This window comes from Mytilus californianus, unplaced genomic scaffold, assembly GCF_021869535.1.
Source record: "Mytilus californianus isolate M0D057914Y unplaced genomic scaffold, xbMytCali1.0.p SCAF_5, whole genome shotgun sequence".
NCBI classification, from domain to species: Eukaryota; Metazoa; Mollusca; class Bivalvia; order Mytilida; family Mytilidae; genus Mytilus; species Mytilus californianus.
Genome location: NW_026262701.1, coordinates 98799933 through 98825027, shown reverse-complemented (window position 1 = coordinate 98825027; position 25095 = coordinate 98799933). Strand labels below are relative to the sequence as shown.

Below are 25095 nucleotides of genomic sequence, written 5' to 3'. Positions count from 1 at the left end.
TCTTAAGAATTGTCAGTTTTGTAAATATTAGTATACCGTTGATAGTGATATTATACCACATTTTCCAATCTGTGAAATAAATGAAATGTGTGTCCTCTTGTACCTCAGCTACCGTCTTAGCAAAGTCAACTTCTGGTGCATGTAGTTCCTCGATCATTTTAATATACATAAAGTAAACTGATCTCGGTTTATCTGTAAATATGAAAAAGAGGCTCAAACGAATGTTTTAAAGTTGATAAAATAATTTACTCATAAAATGGTGGATATAATATCACTTCTAATATAAATCTATACTTTATATACTTTTCAGTCAGCTTAAGCTGGTGTCACAATATTGGTTCTAACGATCGCCTTCATGTGGTCGCTTCACAGAAGATGAATTCTGGTAGACCTATTTATTCATCAATTTTTTACCTAACCGAATTGCTGTCACTATATGCTATAACCACTGAGTAATGTGACGGATATTGTATACAGAATAGGATTTATCTCCCTTTCCAAAGCACCCGCAATTACTCCCAATTATAATGGAAGCTTAAAATGCAGAGGATTGTGGATTGAATTAATTTTTGTTCCACTGCATTATCTTGTTTGTCCGTAGACCTATCTCGTTGCTTTTGGTTTCTAACCTCCTTTCGTTGTCCTCTTTGAAAGACTAGTAACTATTGAATAATACGGCGAGTGATGCCTGCAAAGCAGAAGATGCTTATATTGTTCAATCACATGTTACTTTGTGTATACCTAGCTGTACCTGCGATATTTTGGCAGTCATTTGTATGTCGCCTTCATATCTTCATATGTAACCAAATCGGTTCGAAGTTTCAATCTGGTTTTGTTGTCATTTTTCATTTTAATATATTCCATATAAAGTAATGAGCGTTGTTATTTTTTAGTTACTAGTATTAGTCTGTCAGTCTGTCATTCTGAAAAAAAAACCAACTTGGTTCGGAGTAATAGGGTTAATTAATATGTGTTTTGGAACTACAAAGGCATTGTAATTTTGATATATTCTATGAATTTTCTTGGTAGCTATCAAATTGCTATAAACTAGGTCTTTGAATATATTAACCTTTTTTGTCTATATTCGTGTCATTTAACTATGTGTGACTCATAAACGCCCAAACGAACTTGATCCCCGACATAGTTTAATTGTGACGACAAAGTTTTAATTTTTAACTAGTTTTAATTTTAGTTTTAGTTGTTAACTTCTATGTCACTTGGTGAAGAGTTTTCTAACTGACAATCATACCACAAATTCTTATTTGTATATGTAACAATACCTTGTGAATGTATCCTACACAAGCCATCTCCTCCTGATATCAAAGTCAGTATTACGTAACTTTTAGTGGTAACTGGCATGCCTGCAGTTACTAATGAATCACCTTCAAAATAACGTTTATCAGTAGAAGTTAATTAATAAATGCACAAGTTAACGAAGTAAAAAAGTTATAATGCTACAGAAAGACGATATCAGTGGTATGAACATCCACTTCATATCCTTTCTTTTCCTACCACTGAGCGAAAAACATTTTATTTTTGTTATTTTGTTTTTGTTCTTTATTCCAATACAGTGATAAACAACAAAAATGATTTTTAGAAGCGTTTCTCTTACTTTGGGTAATTATAAACTAATATGTAATCACTTTTGAAAATATATAACATACCTGTAGAATTTTGTAATTTCACATTGTCTGTACAGTTGATTTTCATTTCAGACACGATACCATATTCTCCTAATGTATCATTAACTATAAAGACGTAATCCTCGTATAGAAACAAAGGCTCTGGTAACAGTTTATGATACACATCAGTAATTGTAAAAACTGAATTCATATCAGTAGACGTCATCATATCTGTCCAAGTCGTCGTCTCCAATGATACGTCGCTGTTACTATGTCCGCCTGTTGTTTCAGAATGTGTTGTGTTCTCTCCACTCATTGAGGAGTTGTTTTCTTGTGTAACAGACACGCCATAATTTGTTGATTTTGTATCTCCTGAAGCTGTAAATTCTGAGCTATCCGTGGTTGAAAGTCTGTTGTTTTCTGGCGTTACGGACATTGACATATTTGCATCTTCTTTTACATCCTTACATCCACTTGTTGCTGAAACACATTTACCACTTTGTAAACACATAATGTCGCCGTCATGACATTTATTCGACACGATACTAGATTCATTGTTACCACATATTTTGGAATCTAGAACACATTCTCCAGTTTGTAGGCACATTATTTGGTTAGATGGACAATTCCTGGTAGTCATATTAATATTTTCACAGATACTTTGCTGTTCCGTAAGCTTAACGCAATTTCCTGTTAACAAACATTTAACATGATCATTAGGACATGAGCTTGCGTTCGACGAATCGATAAAACCCTCATGACAAATGCTATATAGACCAACGCATTTACCAGTTTGTAAACATTTGATTTTTCCATTAGGACATATGGTGTCTTGGTCATCATCCGATTCTTGATTACATTCTGGTAGCTTAGGAACACACTGTCCCCTTTGTAAACAAAACATTTCACCTTCTCTACACTGATGGCTAAAATGACTACTGTCATTTATAGACGGAGAGTCACACAGATTTTCTTTTGCTACACATTTTCCTTCATTTAGGCAAAATAATTCGCCTTCGTTACATTGATTGCTTGTGCCATATTTGTCCTGGCCAGAATTGTAGTCACATGTCTTTTTCTTTGCTACACATACCCCACTCTGTAGACAAAACATTTCGTCCTCATTACATTGGTGGTTAGTTCCTTCATCAGGCTGAAAGTCACAGGTAATATCCTTTGGTACACAATGGCCTGAATGTATACAGAAAATATCATTAGTTTTGCATTGATAGATAGAATCGTCATTGCTCTCACTAGAATGAAAGTCGCAAAGTGCTTCCTTTTCTATACAATAACCTCTTTCAAGACAGAATATTTCGTTCTCAGAACACTGTTTACTGTTATCGTAACAATTGGTGTGTAAATAAATACACATTCCAGATTTGAGACAATATACAGTGCCCTCTGGACATGGCGTTCCTTCATTGCTTGTTTCACATGAAACTTCTTTTGGTCTGCACTGTCCAGAATTGAGGCAAAGCACTTCTTTATCATTGCACATGGGGGTCGAAGATGACTGATCATTGTTGCAGTTACTGTTCCCATATATACACTCACCCGTTTGAAGACATTTTGTTGTACCTTGGGGGCAGATTTGGTTTTCATCTTTATCTGCATCTTTTCCACAAGAAATAGCAGTATTGGATACACACTGCCCTTTCTGCAAACAAAATACTTCATGATCTAAACACATATGACTCTTGGAGCTTTTTTCTTGATCACAAAATGCATGATCTATTTCAATACACTCACCAGTTTTCAGACATTTTGAGGTACCAAACGGACATATATCTGAGGTTGCTGGGAAACAGTTAACGTCCCTTTTAACACATTCACCAGAAAATAGACAGAAGTGTTCGTCTTCCGTACACTGGTGATTCTTCTTGCCATCAGAACACGACCCGTCAACTTTGAGACACTTGCCAGTTTCTAAACAAAAGACTTCGTCCTGTTGGCAACCACCAATTATATTCTGGTTTTGTTTGAGACAATCAGAATTCTGTTTAATGCACTGCCCGGTACTTATACAAAATATCTGGCAGAGAAAATAAAAGGGGTATTATTAATATGATAATAATTGTTCAGTATCTAAACTAAACAGCTATGAAATGATTTCATGCACACATCACGTGTTTCTCAATTAACTTTCATCGGGTACGTTCGAGCCCAAAATTAAGAAACTCAAATAAATAAATGTTTGATAACCGATGATTATTATGAAACCGTGATATATTCATAAATTACAGTCCTGGTTAATATTTTGTATTGTCTTTCCAAATGGTAGAAGAACAAATGAACTTTAAACTAGATACCATTAAGTCAATTGAATTTTATTTCTGCAATAAGTGTTACGGTAATCCCGGAATGATGTTGCTGTTAAAATAAAACTAAGAAATCAAACATTGGCTGGCTTACTATCAAATAAAAATGAAAAGTCCCCCCCCCCCAAAAAAAAAAAAACAAACAAACAAAAAAAAAAAAAAAAAAAAAATTCAACCCCAACAACAAACAAACACAAAGACGTTACGATTAAATATAAGAAATTGAAAAGACATAGTCACCTCACCATCCCCGCATTGTATGAAACAACTGACCATTGCTGGACATACCAGTATAAGTAGGACAACTGAAAGATTAAATCATAAAAATATGAAACTGTAATAAGAACATTTAGGACATACTTTTTACCGGTTGTTCAATATTCTGTCTTATTATTTCATGTTACCTTTAAACTCGTACTCCGTTAACTGATATCATGCATGCATCACAATGAGCTAATCTTGCCGTTACTGCTACGATATGTACATTATTGTTTGTATTGCATCGTAAAACTGGTGAACCTAAGAGCAAATGGTAGCCATGTTTGATAATTTTAAACTTTTCAATATCGTTGCATGTTGATTATGATGAATTTGAAAACATAATGGTAGCTAAAATCTTAAGACTACTGAAATATCAATTAAAAGAAAGCAAAACTTTTCATTTAATTGTTTGTTGTTAGAATATTTATGTGAATAGCGTTGAATACCAAAATATTGGAAAATGTACATGTTAAAAACGTTGAAGTGCTGATAAAACAAACAAAAAAGACCTAATGTAGTGCAAAACCAGGAAAAGGAATCTCAGCTATGTATGAGGGAGATAATTTCTACAGTTTTATAACAGCAAAATTCAATGAAACAATATCCGTTTTTCCATATCAGTTCTTCAGTACTAGCCGCTGGGCTAATGATACCCACACGAACTAAAGAACCACCAGCAGAGGTTTATATCCAGTGGTAGTCATGCATACATAACATTAACTTGTTATACACTACTGGACAAAAAAACAACTGTCCATACCAGTAACAGTCGTTCTAAGACTGATAATGTTTGTTAAAGTTGTAACAGTTGTTAAATTTCACTGCTGCAGTTATTTTGTAACTGTCCCAACTTTAAAAGTGTTTGTCTAAAACATAAATCGACTGCAACAACGCTAGAAATAACTGTCACAGTCATTAAAGGACTGATACAACTATTTCAAAGTTGCAACAGTTGATTTACATCTGTCCCAACTCGAAAAACGTTGCAACAGTCATAAATAAACTGATTAAACGCTTAAAAGGTTGTCACAGTCATAATAAGACTGCTGCAACCATTTGAAAGTTGTCACAGTTATTTAATAACTGTCCCAACACGGAAAACGTTGAAACAGTCATAAATAAACTGTTTAAACGCTGAAAAGGTTGTAACAGTAAAAATATGATTGCTACAACCATAACATAGTCATAGCTAATTTAAAAGTGTAGCAGCTTCCAAACATTGATCGTCATTAAGACTTAAAAGTCACGGATACAAAATTTCTGACAGTCAGGGATAGGTTAAATTATTTGTTAAACAATTTTACCGTGTGCAATATAAGGTTGTGACAAAGAGACACAACTATCCAACCCATTTAATACATTAATTTTGGATAGAAATTGATTTTTAAAAAAAATATTTTGAAATATTTGCCACTGAACATTTTGGTATTCCCCGCTTATTTAGTGAATGAGCTAAATTTATATAATTATTAACACTCCCTCGCCTCTCATCTCATCGAACAAAATCGGAACCAGCACTAAATACCTGCAATTTCACACAGGACGGTTTTATTCGCATTTAAAACTAACCAAATGTATCTTTAACTGTATTAACAGTTGACAATTTTCATTTCAATATTATCTAAATAAAAACTTTTAATTTTTTTTAAATTAGTTAGGTGTGAAATCATTCATGCATACAAGGTTGTCTTCAATACCCGTAGTTTTACGAATCACATTACTTCATAATAACGGTCAATATACACGATATACATGTACTGTAAACACAGCGGGGAACTCTGAATATACACCCTTGTCAAACTTATCCCCATATTAAACTGCTTAATTTTTTCCCCGAGGGTTTATTTCACACACCTATTTTGAGCTTTTATTTCTGGCTACATTTTTTTTCTTGCAAAATTATAAATATTGCCGTATTAACCATTTTGATTTCTATACATATAAAAAAAAATCAAAGCTATGATGAACATTTAACGCATCTTTTGCAGCTATGGAAAAACAAAAATAATCTTAAATCTATCTAAATTTAATTTATTTTACTGTATTTTATTTTTGAATAGTTCAATATTGACTCGACTTTGTACTGTATATTGTAACGAGTGGTCTATTTGAAGTTCAAATGTCCTTGATAAATAGCACTTCGGCATTCATTCATGATTGATTGAGGTAAAAATATTATCACTCGAGATCATTCATATTTTCACCGGATTTTTCTCTACCAATTTACCAAAAGTATTTATAAACAGATGGGCGTACTGCACAAGACCGACAAAATAACTAGCGCCAGTGAAAGTTGAAATGTTCAAAACAAGAAAACTCGCATTGTTTCAGACAAGGAAATCAAATCTTCTTTTATTTATTCACATAACGGTTTAGAACTTGTTGTATTCTTTAGACTCCGGTCTTGTTAAATTCTACAGACTGAAATCGGATTCTCCTTTGTGGTTTCAGTTGATCAGATGTCGTACTAACCATGCTAACATTTATCTAAAATATTTTCCAATTTCCATTTTTTAAATTCAATTTATTTAATCATATAAATGCTTGTCCAATATTGATATATAATTCAAATAGTGAAGAAACCAAATGGGTCCATTATTCTAATTATATTCATCTTCAATCAGTGATGAAAACAGTACATATGTATTACCAGCAGAACTTATTTGGGCGCCCCTTAGAAAAAAAAAATCATTGATTAATTAAATCACACAAATTGTTTTGACTCACTTTAATAGAAGGATGGACTGAAAATAAGTATTCTGGCCCTGGTCTGAGTGAAAATATATAATCTGGCTGCCTATATGTTGGAAATTAATATTCTGACCATATCAAATTTGCCAATTCAGTTGCTAACTTCTATGGTATTGGATTTCAGGTGAAAAATTGTCTAATTTGTAAACAAGTACCACATCATTTTATTAATCAAATAATGATCTTATTAAAAAAAATGCAGTTCTATTTAACATTGTTGTGTCGATATTTTGAGCAATTATGATTTCAGCCGTGTATCACCATCAATGATCACTTGTTCTCCAATGGATGAATCTGTCGTAAAGTTTTCACGTGTTTAGACGTATAGATATATGTTGACCTCTAGATTGTTATTTAGTTGTTGTTGGGTTGATGTCATATAGTAGCAGTTTACTCAATTTCACCAATTTATTATCATATGTTTTAGTCTATTTGTCATGTTTGTATTGCATAGGCTTTTCACACCATGCTATATATATATGTCAATGTATGTATAATGTATATGTAAATTATAACAAACAGCTCACCAATAGTGCATAATACATGTATGCCTTTGTAATGCTTATTGTGTATATTGAAAATGTTGCTAAACATCTTGGGATATATATTTAGAAGGCATTTATTCAAAAGCAGATATAATGGATTTGTAGAAAAACATGAATAAGGGCAGAAGCCTGTTAATATTGGATCACCTATAAGCATGATAAGCCTTTGGTAAACCATGATACATTTGTCATCACTCATGTTTCAATGGGTCTGTAAACATGATAAAAATGGGAGACATCAGAAATGATCATCCAGGAACTATTTTTTTCAAATTCTAAACATGTTTAACTGTAATTTTGAGGCCCTATATAACTTGCTGTTCGGTGTGAGCCAAGGCTCTGTGTTGTAGACTGTACTTTGACCTATAATGGTTTACTTTTTCAAAATTTTTGACTTGGATGCAAAGTTGTCTCATTGGCAATCATACCACATCTTCTTATATCTATTAACTGACCCAATTTTATCGCCAACAGATTGTTTGTTGCTTTTGTATATAAATCAAACTTGGGTTTCTCATCTCAACTTGTTTACATTGTGTAACATCATTCAATATGGCTAGGCCTGTTATAGGTTTTTCATTATCATGATTATGTAGTACTGATTTTGCTCATTGTTGAAGGATGTGCAGTTACTAACAATTACATCACTTGGTCTACGGTTGATGGTTGTCTCATTGAAAATCATACCACATCTCCTTAATTTTTGTTATTGTACATTCATGACATTGTACATGTTATACAAGACTACAATATTATCAAATAAATTAAAACAATTGTTAATACTTGTCCGACTTTTGTTAACAAAAAGCAGCTATAATCAACATGGTAGACATGATCAATGGTGATGTAACAAGAGTGACTGTGCACACGCTGAAATGTCAAGTCTGCTTTGCCTACATGTAAAATTGAATTTATGTTGAATGTAAAAAATGTAATACATGTATATATGAAGGTTTTACTACATGTACAAGTATCACATAAACTTTCCATTATCAATTACCTTTGAAAATGAAGTCATGGTCAAATTAACCATGCCAAACAGATGATGTACACCCTACAAACTGACATTCCATACCCAAAATTTAGTGGTTTATAGTATCTGTGAAATAGACTTAACATCCAAACCATGAAAACTAAACATTGCCCAATGAAACATGAAAATGAGGTCATGGTCAGATTTAAAACCTCCCAATCAAACTTGTACAACTTACGAAGATATCCAATACGCCAAAAATAGTGATCCTATACCAGGGCCTCCAAAATTGTTTTAAGCCAGCCGGACATTTTATATAGTATCCCGATTTTAATCCTTTAAGACTAAATAAACAAAATGCAATTATGGTAATCAGTTGCCGAGTTGGCCATCCCAATGATTGATATTTAAAAAAAAACGATATTAAACTTTCTTTGATTCAAATTCGAAATTTCTGACGTAAACTGTTAAATTGGCAGTGCATCATCCGAAGTGTGCAACATCAGCGTACTTATATCTGCCTTAGACTCTTTATTTGTGCAAAATAACATTGTCAAAATCTTTACTTTCGTTTTAAATCTGAAACCGGATGTTATCTTGACAATGGTAAAACATGGACCAGAGACGGATACGTAAATTCCGTGTACGTTTGCAAAGCATGAATGAGTGTAAGTAGCTCATTCTACGTTATTTCTTCAAGAAAATATTCGAAATAAACGTGAGATAAAGGTATCAATGACAATTTAAGCAATTTTTAAAGAAATTAGGATGCATAATTAAATTTCACACCTGCGCACATGCACATGCGCACACGTGTACTAGTTCAAACAGAGACATGTCTCTGGTTCAAACAACGTGGTTATGACGAATTTTCATTTTCACCTCTTAAATTTTTTCATCAAATCTTATTTGTAAATGTATTTCTGATAATTTAAATCTTTTTGACTAAATTAATTAGATGCAAACCGGTGAAATGTAAGAAAATAACTTTGAATAGACCGATCAATGTCCAGTTCAAAATAGTTTACCTGTCACCTAAACAGGTAAATATCAGCTGTTCGACAACTAATTAGCATTGATTAAAATGAGAAGGTATTAAAGTAGGGGTTGTTTTGATAGTACTTAATGATCATGTCACTTTTATGACAGGAAATGTGTGGCTGTTAAAGGCAAAAGGTTGGGTCAAAAAGATCACGAATTATGTTAAAATGACCGTCTCTTAAGAAAGCCTTGAAAAATAAAAAGTAGATGACCGTTTCGTGCTTTGCCCAGCCGGACTTTTACCGGACATTATACAAATGTCCGGAATATATGACCGTTTTGGAAGCCTTGTCCTATACATGTCATGCATGTACATGTACATGTAGTTTATAGCATCTGAGAAACATTGGGAAATAGACCAAACCACAAAAACTAAATTGTTCAATGAACCATGACATTTTCATTGAGGTCAAAGTCTGATGCAGGTCTTGCAGTCAGATATATTCACCTTACAATCATTTCATACACCAAATATAGTTGACCTATTATTCCTCTGAGAAACAAACTTGACAAAGTAACTGAAATAACCTTAATCACTGATCCATGAAATGAAGTCAAGGTCAGGTTAACCCTGCCTGACAGACAATGAGACATGTAGACCTTTCAAGATACCTATATATATATATATACCATATAAATTTATCCAATTACTCATTATACATGTACATGTTATACATGTAAGAGAGTATTTCACTGTATGACTGTTCAAACAGTAATATTTTTTTTCAAACAGTCAGTGAACCATGAAAACAAGGTAAAGTGCAATGAACAAGTTACTAACAGAAACTTCATAACATAAAGAAGTATCCAGGTCTTTAGCTTCAAAAATGTACCTAGTGAAGCTTTATACAAATAGGTTACGCTGTCAGTCAGGGATACTACTTGTACAAGTAATCTTTATTTACTTGAAGAGGTAAAAAAAATATACTTCTATACATGATATAAGTTAACTATAATGTTTGAATAATCTCCCCTTAATTTTCTCAAAAATTCACTTGTATAAGTAATTTTTTTTTACAACCCCACAAAAATTCTCAAGTTTGAGATGTAAAAACATGCCTTTAATGATTTTTCCCAGGATAGCTCATAATTTTTTATTAGAGCTCAATGTTTCATCTCATAAATTCAACAAAGAAACTGATTGCACAAAGATCTTAAGTATTTGCGCAAGTCCTTCAAAAATTGCTCCTTGGGGGCTTGTAAATGAGCAGTGTTCTGAAGATAACAGACAAATGAGATTTTCATTGTTCATGAAATTACACTTAAATGATTAGTTAAGACATCTGCAAAAGACAGACAATTTAAAATTCTATTAGAGCAAAGAAGTCCTAAGAATTCAAGAAAAGAAGATAGGATGACTTTTTCACTTATATAAGTAAAAAAATCTGAATGTCTAAGGGACATAACTAAGGCAATTTTTTTTTTTACCTATACAAGTAAATAAAATACACTTGTATAAGTATCCTACAAATTTACTTATATAAGTATATTAATATTACTTCTTCAAGTAAATAAAAATTACTTGTACAAGTAGTACCCCTGACTGGCTGTAGCCGCTGCCAGATTGTAATACCTATTTCTTGCATACATCAACTTTTGTTGTAGGCGGGACTATAAAATTATACTTTGAAGTACATGGTTTATTTGTTTAATATGCTTGGGCACTAATTTAGATTTTTATTTAATTCTAATTCAGACTTTAAGTACAGCAAGCAGTCATTTGACACTTAACAACTGTGACCGACTACGAGAGACCCTCATGGGTGGTTAAGGTCTTTTTACACACCTTGGTGGTAGTTAACAATTGCAATGCCAACATAAACTTCGGATGCGATTTATACATGCACTATGTTGTAAATTTCACTGAAACTAGAAATTCACATTATATCCAAATTGTTATTATATTAAAATGACTGATTATCCACTAAAGTATTCATGAATTCAGATATTATGCACTATTATTATTAATATTCATTGAAACTAGGAATTTTCATTATTCCAAATGGCTATTTCAAATGAATAATTATCCAAAGTATTCATGGAATTCAGATACAATGTATGATTGCACTATTAATATGCACTGAAACTATGAAATCTTGTTATTCCAAATTCATTATTGATATACCAAATGAATAATTATCATGATTATCCAAGTTATTTAGTCATCCAGTACTGTGGTCCTCCTTTAATACAATTTGTAAGTTTCCTATTTGTACAATGCACAATTTTTTTTCTTGTCCAATTTAATCCTAACATCACAAGTCATCATCATCATGGAATAATGCTGCAAGTGCTATTCATTATTTCCAAAAACAATAAATAACTAGCACAAAATAATGAATTAATCCACTGTTTCACAATAAGAGTGACTCAGTGACATCTATATTTCCTATGCATCAAAGTGCACATGTAGCAGGCTTCATATTCTAAGTGGGAATCATGCTCAAGCCAATATGAATCTACAAAAAAAAGTATACATTGAGACTAAAGTACAGTAAAATTTTAGCTAACATAATACTATATACATTGTACGGTACTTAGAAGAAAGTCAATTACAATAACTGTATCTACCTAGATGAAAACTAGCAATCCTCATTTGATTGACGAAAAAATTTCTAGGACTTATACAATTATATTTTTAAGTCCCAATTTTAAACAAGAAGAATAAATCTTTTTAGTGGGTCTAAATTCTATGTATGGTCTTTTTTCTACATTAATGATTTTTTATGTGTGACTGTGTACTTTCATTGAAGGGTTACTGTCTTATTGAGGCTCACACCATACTTTATTTCATCAATTCTTTAAAGTCAGACATCATGGACATAGTTATTCCTCTCTAAAACACAACAGGTTATTGCTTTTGTTCATGTTAATATGAAATAAATTGATACTACAGAGAAAAGTTTAAAGAATGAAAAAAATAATTAAATAAATAAATGCACTGTTACTATATAGATGCTATTGACTTTCCCTTTGTCAAGTGCATATAATGAATAAACCTTTGTGATGTAAATGTAGAATCTTTGTTCTAAGGTTAATCAGGATGATATATATACTGTTCCAAGGCTTAACCCTCTCTGTTAACAGTCAGGGGACTTACTTAAATGAGCGCTTTTCTAAATCACTGATTCAAGTAACATTATGACCATAAAGGTTGGAAGTAAGAGTTGTTTTTCTTTAATAATCACCTATTTAAGTACATGTAGTACAAATTAATCACTAGCCTAAGTGATTTAATTTTATTGTAGCTTTAAATATAGAATACTATTGATCCAGGGGCTAATTATGTTGCTAAATTTATCAAAACCAACATCTGTGTTGATAGGATGACCCAGTCATGTCAGGTGATGACCTTGTACTAAATCTAGGATAATGACATAAAAATCACTTGTTTAAGTATCATACCTCAATTTCCTTCCAAAAAATCATTTCTTTCAATAAGTATCATTATTTTAATAACCCCCACTAATTTCAACACCCCGAACAGTGAAATTTTTATCATGAACAGTAGAATTTTTTTACATAATCTATAAGATGAAACCTTGAATTAACAGGGCAAATACTCCCACAGTGGCACTGCTGAGAAAAATCTGTTAAGAAAGTATCAGTTCATTATGTAAAGCCATTTTTATAGCATTTTTTCAACTAAAATAGAATTTGCAGCTAAATGATTGCATCAAAGGCATAAACCTTGCTGCTTAAAAGAAGCAAAAAGTTCATTTTTTTTCAATTTTACTAATGAAAAGATATTATGTAAACCTATGTGTTTAAAATTTTGGTAAAACTACAAAATCACAATTTGTGACAAAACTTCCAATTTGCTACTTTAATAAGTGACTTAAAAATCACTTATTTCAAAAAGTCCCCTGACTGGTTAATGTTTTAAATCCTTGAGTTTAATTTTACATCTTTTGTGTTACCCTGTATACTTTTTCCTTATTACAGCTTGTATTAAATAATGCTTTGCAGCTCAGACAACACTTTCTTTATTTTATTTTAGTTATTTACCCAATTTTATTTTGATAAATCAATACTCAGATAACTTTTAAAATATGCATTTTTTGTATCCAAAATAATATTATATCCTGATGATTCATATTTTTCTTAAATTACAATTTATTTTGAAATATTTATCAAAATTTTGAAGAGGACAATTATAATTTGTGAACATCATTATAAAATCATCTTCAATATATACCCATGACAGTTTAAAATTCCTCCCCAAGGCAATAAACTATTGTGTGTCTTAATCTGTATATTAGCTATAACATGTATATAAGAATTCCTGATTATTACCTATCCAGTGTTAACATCCTGATTATTACCTATTTTAATGTCACATTTGCATGGTCATGAATTCATGTTCAGTAAATACATAAATTTTAATTATTTATTTTGAATTTGAATAAAAGGTATTTTTAAACTAAATTATTGGACATACAATGCAGTTAACACAGTAAATTTTATGACAACTTACTTGATACTACAATATCTATAAAAATATTTTGAGCTTCATAAAATACTTTAAAAAAGTTTATACCATGTACAGTCAGGGGTACTACTTGTACAAGTAATCTTTATTTACTTGAAGAAGTAAATAAAATATACTTATACAAGTTAATTATATTGTTTGAATAATCTCCCCTTAATTTTCTAAAAAATTTACTTGTATAAGTAAATTTTTTTTACAATCCCACAAAAATTCTCAAGTTTTGAGATGTAAAATCATGCCTTTAACAATTTTTCTCAGGTTAGCTCATAATTTTTGATAAGAGTTCAATGTTTCATCTCATTAATTCAACAAAGAAACTGATTGAGCAAAGATCTTAAGTATTTGCGCAAGACCTTCAAAAATTGCTCCTTGGAGGCTTGTAAATGAGCAGTGTTCTTAAGATACCAGACAAATGAGATTTTCATTGTCCATGAAATTACACTTAAATGAATAGTAAAGACATCTGCAAAGGACAGACAATTCAAAATTCTGTTAGAGCAAAGAAGTTCTAAGAATTCAAGAAAAGAAGATAGGATGACTTTTTTACTTGTATAAGTAAAAAAATCTGAATGTCTAAGGGACATAACTAGGCCAAAAAATAATTTACTTATACAAGTAAATAAAATACACTTGTATAAGTATCCTACAAATTTACTTATATAAGTATATTATAATTACTTCTTCAAGTAAATAAAAATTACTTGTACAAGTAGTACCCCTGACTGATGTATAGATAAAAAAAAAAATATGCTTACAGATAGATATTTTTGTTATGTTTTCCCCACATATTGAATGTTAAACATAAAATAATTATGTAGAAAAGGCAAAAAATCTGCAGTCAGATGTGAATGCACATGATGAAAGGAGATGTGGGATATAATTATATATCAATGATGCATCAACCCAACAGTAAGGCAACAATAAAGTAACCAAAACACAATTTAACACACAAATTTGACTCATGAATAGAAAGGCCTTTAATCATTTTAATGGTGGAATAAATAAAAAGACCCTTGAATGTTACTACTAGATAACATTTATGGCATAAATGAATTTTGACTAACCAGAGGGCACAATTTATATAAAAATTTCACATGAAAATATATAGTTTAGGTTCAAAGTATTTACAAATTTATAGTGATTTAATATTCTATGTTAAATCTAAAAAGAATATAATTATGATGCTCACTTTGCTCTTTTGATATGTTTTTTATTTCTTTTTAACTTAAAATCATGTACATGTAGCAATTAACATGATGACATATTTATAGATATTTTATTCATTGTAATTATTCATTTTGAGAAAAGATGCAACAACCTCCACAACCCTTGTTCAATATGAATCTTTAAGTACATGATGAAAGAATTACTAATTGAATTAGCACATTTTGTTTAATCAACTGTGTTTAAATGGCAACTGTTTTGAATCTGTGCATGGTTTCAGGAACATTAATTTAATAATATTGTTTTATTTTGATGATTAATGTTATTTTGAACCATCTAATCAATGCTAATACATATTCACTTTCAATGCCTTATATTATCAAATATATTCATGTTTTGTTGTCCATGATTTGGGAATTATTTAAAAATTGAATGAAAATGCATACTTGCTAAATAAGTCACTAAAATTAATACTTTTCATAAAATTTTATGGTCAGATCATATGTTTTCATACACCGTCATATTAATTTGTACTATGCATGTTTTTTCAATGGAAATTGTGACGTCACAATGCATTCTTAATAGAACGAAAACTATCAGCTGATAAAGCAAAACCAGGGAAATACTTGTAATCCAGCATTAGTAACACAATTATATGGATATGTACATGTAAAGATTGGTTGGTTGTTGGTTATAAGAAGTCCAGTGACAAGTATTTCATGCAAATTTAAGACCAGAGTTAACAATACATTAACATACAATATGTACATGATGTATAGGTCCTGTAAAAGGTCATCCCGCACAACAAAAGTTAACCAATGCCCCACATGTTAGAGTTTAACAGTAAGACGATGAAGATGAAGAGTAACCTTTTTTTATTCCCTTGACCTTGTCACCCTTGGGGTGATGTATGCAAAGTAAATAAGGGATTAAATGACATACACATGATAAAAGGGGGAGGGGGAATGGTGTCAAACATGAATTTCAATGATGCACAACTTTTCCAAGCCCAAATCTTAACTTTGCCTTGGAACATGCAACTATGCACGAGTGTGGTGATATAATCGTCGATTCATAGCCTGTCTGTAGGAAGAACAAATGTGCACATTTTCCCTTCAAAATCTTGGATCCATGATTATTCGATAGACATGCTTTAAACAGGTTGGGCTCAAGTCAGGAAAAGTGGGGTATTCCCTGTTTTCAGGGACCATCCCAGTTTTCTGGTGTTAAAAAACCCCAGTTTACAGGGACTTCCTTTTTCTATTTCAATTCATGGCATGAAATTAACAAAAGCGCATGTTTTAACTGTATCAGTAGTATTTGTAAATACTTTAAGTATCTCAGGAACAACAAAACATGAATAAGTGAAGCCTTGTTTTTTCTAGAACTCAAAAACATACAAATCTTTTGTTTAGGAATCAGTTGATCAAGCTGCATGCTCCAGGTGTAACTGATCATAACTGAATTATGTTCACTTCTATTGAAATTTTCTATTCATTGAATTTAAATGCCTAAGTGATTAACTTATCTTTTTGTCTTCTCATAATTGATGATCAAGGTATGAATTTGTGAACAAAGGAATTGTTTTGTTGTGAGTTGAGCATCAAATAAGACTAGAAATTAGCTTGATTTTTGAACTTATAAAAAACACTTGCTATCATATAACATTGTTATCACATGTAGAAGGTGCGCTTTTGTAGATTTCATACCATAAATTGACAAGGAAAAAAGAAGTCCCTGTTTACTGGGGTTTTTTAACACCAGAAAACTGGGGTGTTCCCTGAAAACAAGGAATACCCCAGTTTTCCTGACTTGAGCCCAACCTGTTAAAATATTATTCATTTCTACCAGAGACATATATGTGTATATATGTCTCTGTTTCTACTCACCGATTGTAATTTCCAGCTCCGCTTATATTGTACATGTGGTCTAACATCTGTAGTTTCCTGTGTAAAATATAGTTTGCCGACCTCCAGGTCCAGTTTGCCGACAAGAAAATAAAGAGGGTAAATCGTCCACGGTGAAGAATTGTTTTCCGTTTTTAAAGAAACTTGACAGATTTAATTAATTATTTTTTTATCATCGGAAAATATTCCTCATGGAGAGTAATTCAAATTAAAAATGTTTTATTATGCTGTACAATATTGATAACTTAGTCATATTCTTTAAATTTACTTCAGGTACACCGACGGTACATTTTCTATTCCTCAGAATTTATCAAAACTTTTTCAAATATAAATTTGAATGAATTCATTAGCATCTTCTGCAATAATATTAAAACTCCATTTTTAAACGAAGGCTTCTGGTGTGTAAAACCAGTTATGAACGAATCTGAATAGATAAAATAAAAAGTAAAGATACCTAAAGGAAAGTAAAACGCACATGTCAAAAATGAACGGACAATGCTATGGCAATAAACGGAAAACGACAAAAGACAAACAACGATCGCAAAATAAATAAATAAAAAACAAAACAAGTCAACAACCGCACAATAGATGATAATAGTATAAATTATGGGCTATTTCACAACTATATCAATTCTTGAGAGCCGGGTGAAACGTAAATTTTTTTTATACACTGAGTTGCTACAGTGACGCTAAAATATTTGTCGACTGCAACAACCTATGAAATGTTTGTTTTAAACATTTAACGACTGTAGCAACCTTTTAAAATTTGTAATAAACATTTTATGACTGTAACAACCTTTAAAAAGTTTTAACAAACATTTTACAACTGTCCCAACTCTAAAAACGTTGTAACAAACATTTGTTGACTGCATCAACGTCTAAAAAGTTGACACAAACAAATTTCAACTGTCCCAACTATTAAAAGGTTGGGACAAACATTATACAACTGCCACAACTTTTGGAAAGACTGTAATAAATAGTATTTGACTGTGACAACCCCGTAGACCACTGCAACAGTCCTTAAATGACTGTTGATAACATATTTTGATTTTCACAACCCATAAAAGTGTTGGGACAGACATTAATCAACTGTATCAGTTTCTTTGACAGTCATCTTCAGTCTTCCACAGACTAAGACAGTCGTAGAACGACTGTTACTGGTATGGACAGTTGTTTTTTCGTCCAGTAGTGAATTAGTCGTGAAAGGTGGTAATCCTGTGACCGAGTGACCTTATTTAGTTTGGTTTTGAGGTCTTTGCCTTAGATGCACTGACTGAATAACGACTGGGAAAGTTTTGTCCGATATCCAATTTTTAAAGTAATTGTATAGGATACATTCTTTGCGTTAAGAACACTTATAACAATTCTTGCCAAAGGGACATCCGCCTTTATTAACATTCAATCCAACTGTGTACGTTAATTACAATGCAAGGCCAGAAAGTATACCAATTGACATATACAATGTTAAGGATATAGTCATGTCAGGTTTAGGAATTTTTGTTAGATGTTCGGACTCTTTGTGTTTTTTTCCTACGATACAGGGTAAAATATTTTCTTTTATAAGACTTCAATAGCTCATAAAAGGTCATTTACCAAAATTTAAGCGGATTCTAAACAATTGTTTATAGTTCCATTATATTGACTAAGCGGCGGCATGGGTTGCTCATTGAGATGTATAAATACGCAGCCACACAGGGTCTGAGTGGGAACGTTTAATCCGTAGTATGTATGGAGAATACAAAACTCTGTGCGCGTTAAAAAACAGCAACAACACTGTCTAATGGATTCATCCTGTCTTGATAAAAGTATTTAAAAATGTTATGTAATTCACGATTTCAAATTTGAAACTGGTATATACTTTATCTCTTATACTCCTATGCTAAATTCCAAAGGAATATATGTGTACTATATCTTCCGTTCAAGATTATAGTTCGTGTAACTTTATGTGACTTTTAGATTACCCGAGATGCGAGGACGGTATAAAATCATGGTCACTTGCAGAATGACTGTGCCAATCTATAAGTATGATGGGCAATCGCCATTTGTTTCAATAAAATACATTTTACCAAAACATGGCCAGTACATATCGACATTAATTCTCTAATATACTTTTATGTTTGAGATAGCTGTTAGTACATTTTTTTAAATTATACCAAAGTATTGAAAAAATGACAAAAGAAATACAAGTGTGTTACTACTGACAACACCATATACTAGCTGCGTCGGTAAATGTCATTTTCACAAGTTTCGGCTCAGTTTATATGAACACACACAAAAACATAAATGTACAAAAATAAACATTTTTACCTATGTTTCTGATTCGGAAACAGTGAGTGTTAGAAAGAAATACTCAGATGTTTCACAATCATTTATATAAGTTTTACTGCAGTAAAACATTACATATCTGGCATGAATGTGAAGTTGTGAAAAAACCTACATACAAATGCGTCAAAAGATTTTAGTGTCTGTTACTTTTTCCTCATTTCGGAGTTAATGACCAAATATCTTTAACCATGGCGTGGTTAACCTTCATACAAAATTTTGAATTATATACATCAAAATAGTATTAAAATACAAATATAAAACTATTTCAGAGAAAAGTTATTCATAAGGAGGAATGTATCAATTTGAATCAAATATGTAAGACAGTACTTAATCTTACCTAAGCAATATCTAGCCATGTTATTCAATAACAATTACAGGTTTCTTTGGAATCGATACACGATGCTTGTAGTTGTTGTCATAGTAACCAGGTGTTAATCGATTTGCCTATTTTTTCCTTTATATATGTATCTATAAATGATATTAATATGTGTTACTTATAAATTAATATGATGATGACCATTTTAATGTCAAGATCGCCTTTCCCATAGGATCAGTGTTTGCTTTAAAAAAAATCTACCGAAAACCACTTCGGCACTTAAATTCAAATTTCATTCGGAAAACTATTTTAGGTATAAATATATAAAGATAAGAAGATACGGTATGATTGCCAATGAGACGACTATCAACCAAAGCCCAAAGGACAACAATGAACAAAACCCACAACATATAGTAAACCGTATAAAAAGCGTCAGTATGACAAAATTTAAAACAATTCAAATGAGAAACTGAACGGCCTGGTGTCTGCTTAAAACAATAACCGAAAAAAAACAAATATGGCAGACAGCAACCAACGAAAACCAACGAATCACAGGCTCTTAGCCATCAAAGGTGTTTATCGCCTTAACTTAACTATTTGTGGGAGGTCATGAACGATGAAAGAGGGAATCATATATACATGATATATGAATTACTCTCTTCTTCTTCTTTATGAAATACAAGTGAGCAAGAAAAAGGTAAATCATTACAAAAAGTTAATAGAATACAGGAATGTAAAAAAAATCACAGATAACAAATTTAATGTGATTATTTGGTGAGTTATTGATCAGCCAGTGATCTAGACTCGACAAAGTATTATTGGAAACTCTACGCATTCGTAACTTAAAAGTGGTCTATTATTAGCACGTGCCAAATCTTTGTTAAATACATACTTCATATTAAAAAAATAAATCTGAATGGCTAAGTTTTGCTATAAAACATGTGTACATGAACTTCATTTTAAAAGAAAATCTTTTATCTTATTAAAATCTTCAGAAATGTAGTTGCTGTTGAATTATTGTCTTCCAGTACTCCGATGCGCAACGAGACATTTCTTTCGAACTTCGGTAACCGCACAGCGGAAGTGCGAGGAAAAACTGTGATAAAAGAAAAAGTAAACAATCGTGGAAAGTAGAAAGTGTAAATTGATTTTGAAAAAAACCAAATCATTTAACAACAGTTATGATAAAGTTTAGTTAACAAATGCAAACTCATGGAAAATATAAAAATAAAACATTGTTTTTCAAGGTAACGATCGGTAAACTTCGTCACCAAAACATATAGGTTAATTAGCAGCCAAAATTTTCCATCAACATTCACCGAATAAAAATATTTCTTGTCGATTATATGTTATGTGTTCGTAATAAATGTCAAAAAAAAGAAACGTGCATACATGACTTAGTTTAGTATATATGTATGTATTCATTGTTTCAATAACTTCTATATAATCACCAGAAACTCGTTTCATATATATGACTTTATTTCTGCTGAGCTTGTATTTGTCATGTTCTTGGAGATTCATGGTCTTTGTCAGAAATATCATCACACGAACTTTCGACATTAAATTAACAAAAAAAATAATAAAAAAAAATAGTTGGTTCATTTATGTATTTTCTTTTCGATTGAATATGGACATAAACCTGTGCCTGATTCAACAATGAAAAATGTTAGTGTTTGTTTTTGGTTATTTTTTTTATATACACAAATCTCAAAATACAAACCGTAGAAAATAAAAACAAATAACATGAAACAAACAAACAAACAAACAAACAAAAACTGAAATAAAAAAAGAACATTATGAAAAAAGAACTATCTCAAATATGTAAATAACGGGTTCAGGGATATTATTAAAATCACAGATACCAAAGTTGGAAAATGTTGGGAGTTCTTGATCAGCCAATGATCAAAACTCTACAAAACATCTTTCGAAAATCTTAAAATTCGTAAGATTGAATGCTGTACATTAAGTATTTTGTTAAAACAGCAAGGAGTGCAATAAAGAATTTACGAATGTTAAAAAATAAAGTAAAATCGTAAGGTTCAAATTTATACATGTAAGCACGTCCATAAAACTTTGTCATGTGTGGCGGTGCAGGTTAATTGAGAGATATTCTTGTCGCTCTCTCCTATCGGATGCACAAATAAAATTACTTGACCACCGTAACTTATATAATTAATCTTTCCCGATCATTATTCTCGATATACCGAAAAACAGCCGTGATATAGGGTAAAAACACAAACATAAAACTAAAGGGGTTTGCAACACAATGAAAAAAAAACCAATAAAGATTAGTTGAATGACTAAATTAAGCAAGAAATAGCAATTTGAAGCACTATAGGTCAACATAAATTTGCCATGTTCAAAACAAAGCACAACGAACATGAACAAGATTAACTGGTTTTCCAGGGCAAAACACTTGCCTGAACTGCCAGACCAAGAATTAACCAATTTTTTTTTTAAATTGATTTAAAGATAATTGCTTATGAAGCTAATATGGCAGCTCATTCCAAAGTTTAGCCCATGTATAACTAAAAGATTGAAGGTCATGTCGTTGCTCTATCTTGCGGAAGTTATGCTGTATTCTGGTATTTTTTACCTACAGCTATCGCCTGAAATTTTCTGGATTAGCTATCGTTCTATTTAACTGCATTAAGAACCAATTACTAAGGATTGTGTATCAATTCATTTGTCTATGGGTTATCTGCGTATGAAAAAGTGTTATCGTCTGCATAATATTATATATGCGAGTTGAATTTAATGAATAAGTTGGAAAGTATCATTTAAAAAGATATTAAATAATGCCGGTCCCAGTATAGATCCATGCGGCACTTCTTTAAACACTGATTGCCAACTACTGAAATTATAACCTACTTTAACAACGCTGTTTTGAATATCTTTTCATAAGATTATAGGAGGATTTAATTGTTTTATAAGGAGTTTTGGGGGAAGGGAATCAAAAGACTTAGACATCAAGTTGAGTTTCTATAGACCTCTAGCTCAATTTCTTTTTGGAAACTGCCATGGGCAATATACTTACTGGTCTAAGTTGTTAACCCTTTCATTTGATGGGCACTTTATCTACAGTGTTTGATTTTTTATTTAGAGGTATTACTTTTGCTTCCTTTAGTTTGTCTGGAAAAACCGATGATTTAAATGATTTATCAAGTTCTCAATTGAGAAATTGAACAGGGTAATTCAGATTCAGAAAGTTTTAATAGTTTTGAAGAAATTCCATTTTTTCCAGTTGTCTTTTTTAATTTTAATTTTGTTGATTTATCTTTTTTTACAAACCAAGAATGTACTAGGCTAAAATAAAGTTAGGTTTGTTTTCTTTAATTACCATAATGCTTGGGTAGCCTTCATCAATAATTGTTTCCGTTTTGAGCCGCAATATCTTTGGCAACATGTATAAGAAAAACGTTATTAAATATTTCAGCAACTTCGTTTTGATTAATTTGTTGTCTTCACATTAGATTAGGTCCTTTGAAAATGTGATTCTTTAATGGTTATGAATGGCTTGATTGTTGGTCAAGAGTCCTCGATGTTTGGTCCTCTTTACATTTTCCTGTGAAATAATTCCTGATGGATTTCTTTTTTTATTTTTGTAACCAAATTCAAAGTTTTAGATGTTATCTAGAAGATTCCCTCTTTGCTTTGCTTTATTTTTTTTATAATTTTGACATTTATTTTCAGCAAAAATATATGCATTCCTTTATATTTTCTTTCATAAAGTTTGATTCATAAAAAGGGTGGGTTTATTGATGGCTTTCTCATAAGCTGAATTTACATCTGATGTTTCTTCTGTCAAAAATTTATCCTGATATAAATGCTTTAGACATTTTGAAAATTATGAAAGAGATAACCTGTTATCGAAATTTACACTCATTGTTTTAGCACTATAGTATCGGATCCGTAGAATCAATTTAGATTATTTTAATTTCTGAAATTACTTCCGGGACTGAGTGGCCAATGATTTTTTTACACATTGTGAAGTTTTGAATGTCAAAGTTTACATTTACAACTTAACAGCCTTTATGAAGATCATTTATGAAATCAATAAAAGTAAAACATTTTAAAGGATACACGTAAAAATGCACCAATCACATCTTGGGAATGGGAATCTTGTCACTTAGGTCCTCTTCTGAACAGCAGTTTAACCATTAGGAAAGTGGGGTGTCCGTATGTTTGTGCGGAATGAAAAGTATGCAGCCATGTCCAGTCAGAATAGGGACATTAAATCTGTGGTCTGGTGTAAAGAGAGTGCCACACTCTCTCCACGTTAAATACCCTTGCAACAACTCTTTGAGTAGTCCAGATTACTCTGACGTCCAACGGCTGTTTTGCCAGACAAGCTGGGCCGTGGGTCAGACAGCCCCAGCTTGTCTGGCAAAACAGCTGTTGGAGTCAGAGTGTCTGTAGGTGTCCTGTTTCAAGGCAAAATTTCTGTACCTATTCAATATACCCCTCATTTTCCAATGACAGTCCAAATTTCCCCTACCTTCATCCTGGATGGCCTCTATTACAGGACCTACCGATTGTTTTTATTGCTAATTTGTTTTTGTCCTGAACATGCATGAAATATTTGCCACTGGATGTTAAGCAAACATCAATCAATCAATTATCAAGTCAACCTTTAACTCAACCACAACGTTCATGAAGATCTTGGGAGGTATACAAAAGAGTTAAGAAAAAATTACTGTCCAAACTAGGGTCTAATCTTCTAATCTATATCTTAACCACAGTGTAGTCTCTAGTGTGCTTTTGTCGTCTCGTATGTGTTGTTATCTCCCTTGTATTTACTCTTGTTTATTTGTAGGTGGTGCTTTAAAAAAAATTAATTAATAGTAATAAAAAGGATTATAAAGAAGGAAAAAATTAATTGATATAAAAAAAAACAGATAAAAAAATAAATAAAAATAATAATAATAATGGCATCTTAAAAACGGTGAGTTTCTTCAATAAAATCAGCTAATGCCTGAACAATGTTTTCATTGCTAGCTGAATTTACGTCAAGAAGAACGTCCAAATCTAATGTTATATCTCCTTTGATAAAATATATGTTTTGTATCAATTTTCATCTTTCAGTCTCGTTCTTTTCACATTTGAGAAGATATTGTTCCACATCTTCTTTTTTACTACAAAACTCACAATTACTGCTGTTGATATGTTGATAAATTAAAATTGGTATAAATTTAGTTTCAAGTATCCAGTTCTTAAGCTATTAATGATGTTGTATGTATTCTTGTTGGGCTTAACTCACTTTTATTTATGTTTGACTACTTTGTGAAACCTGTGGTAATGTCTCCCTGTGTTACCTTTATCCCATCTTGTTTTTCCATTTTTTGGAAACCGATTCTTTTGCAGCTTTTTTAATATC

General features: G+C 31.5%; 1 protein-coding gene across 1 annotated transcript in view; it reads left to right on the top strand.

Annotated features, from left to right (window-relative positions):
- Positions 1-23673: 23673 nt before the first annotated feature.
- The window catches only part of LOC127700362 (lipid scramblase CLPTM1L-like), a 28174-nt gene continuing 26752 nt past the window's right edge, over positions 23674-25095 (top strand). The window contains exon 1 of the mRNA XM_052203798.1: positions 23674-23780. The gene's annotated coding sequence lies outside the window, so the exon portion shown is untranslated. The remainder of the gene's footprint in view (positions 23781-25095) is intronic.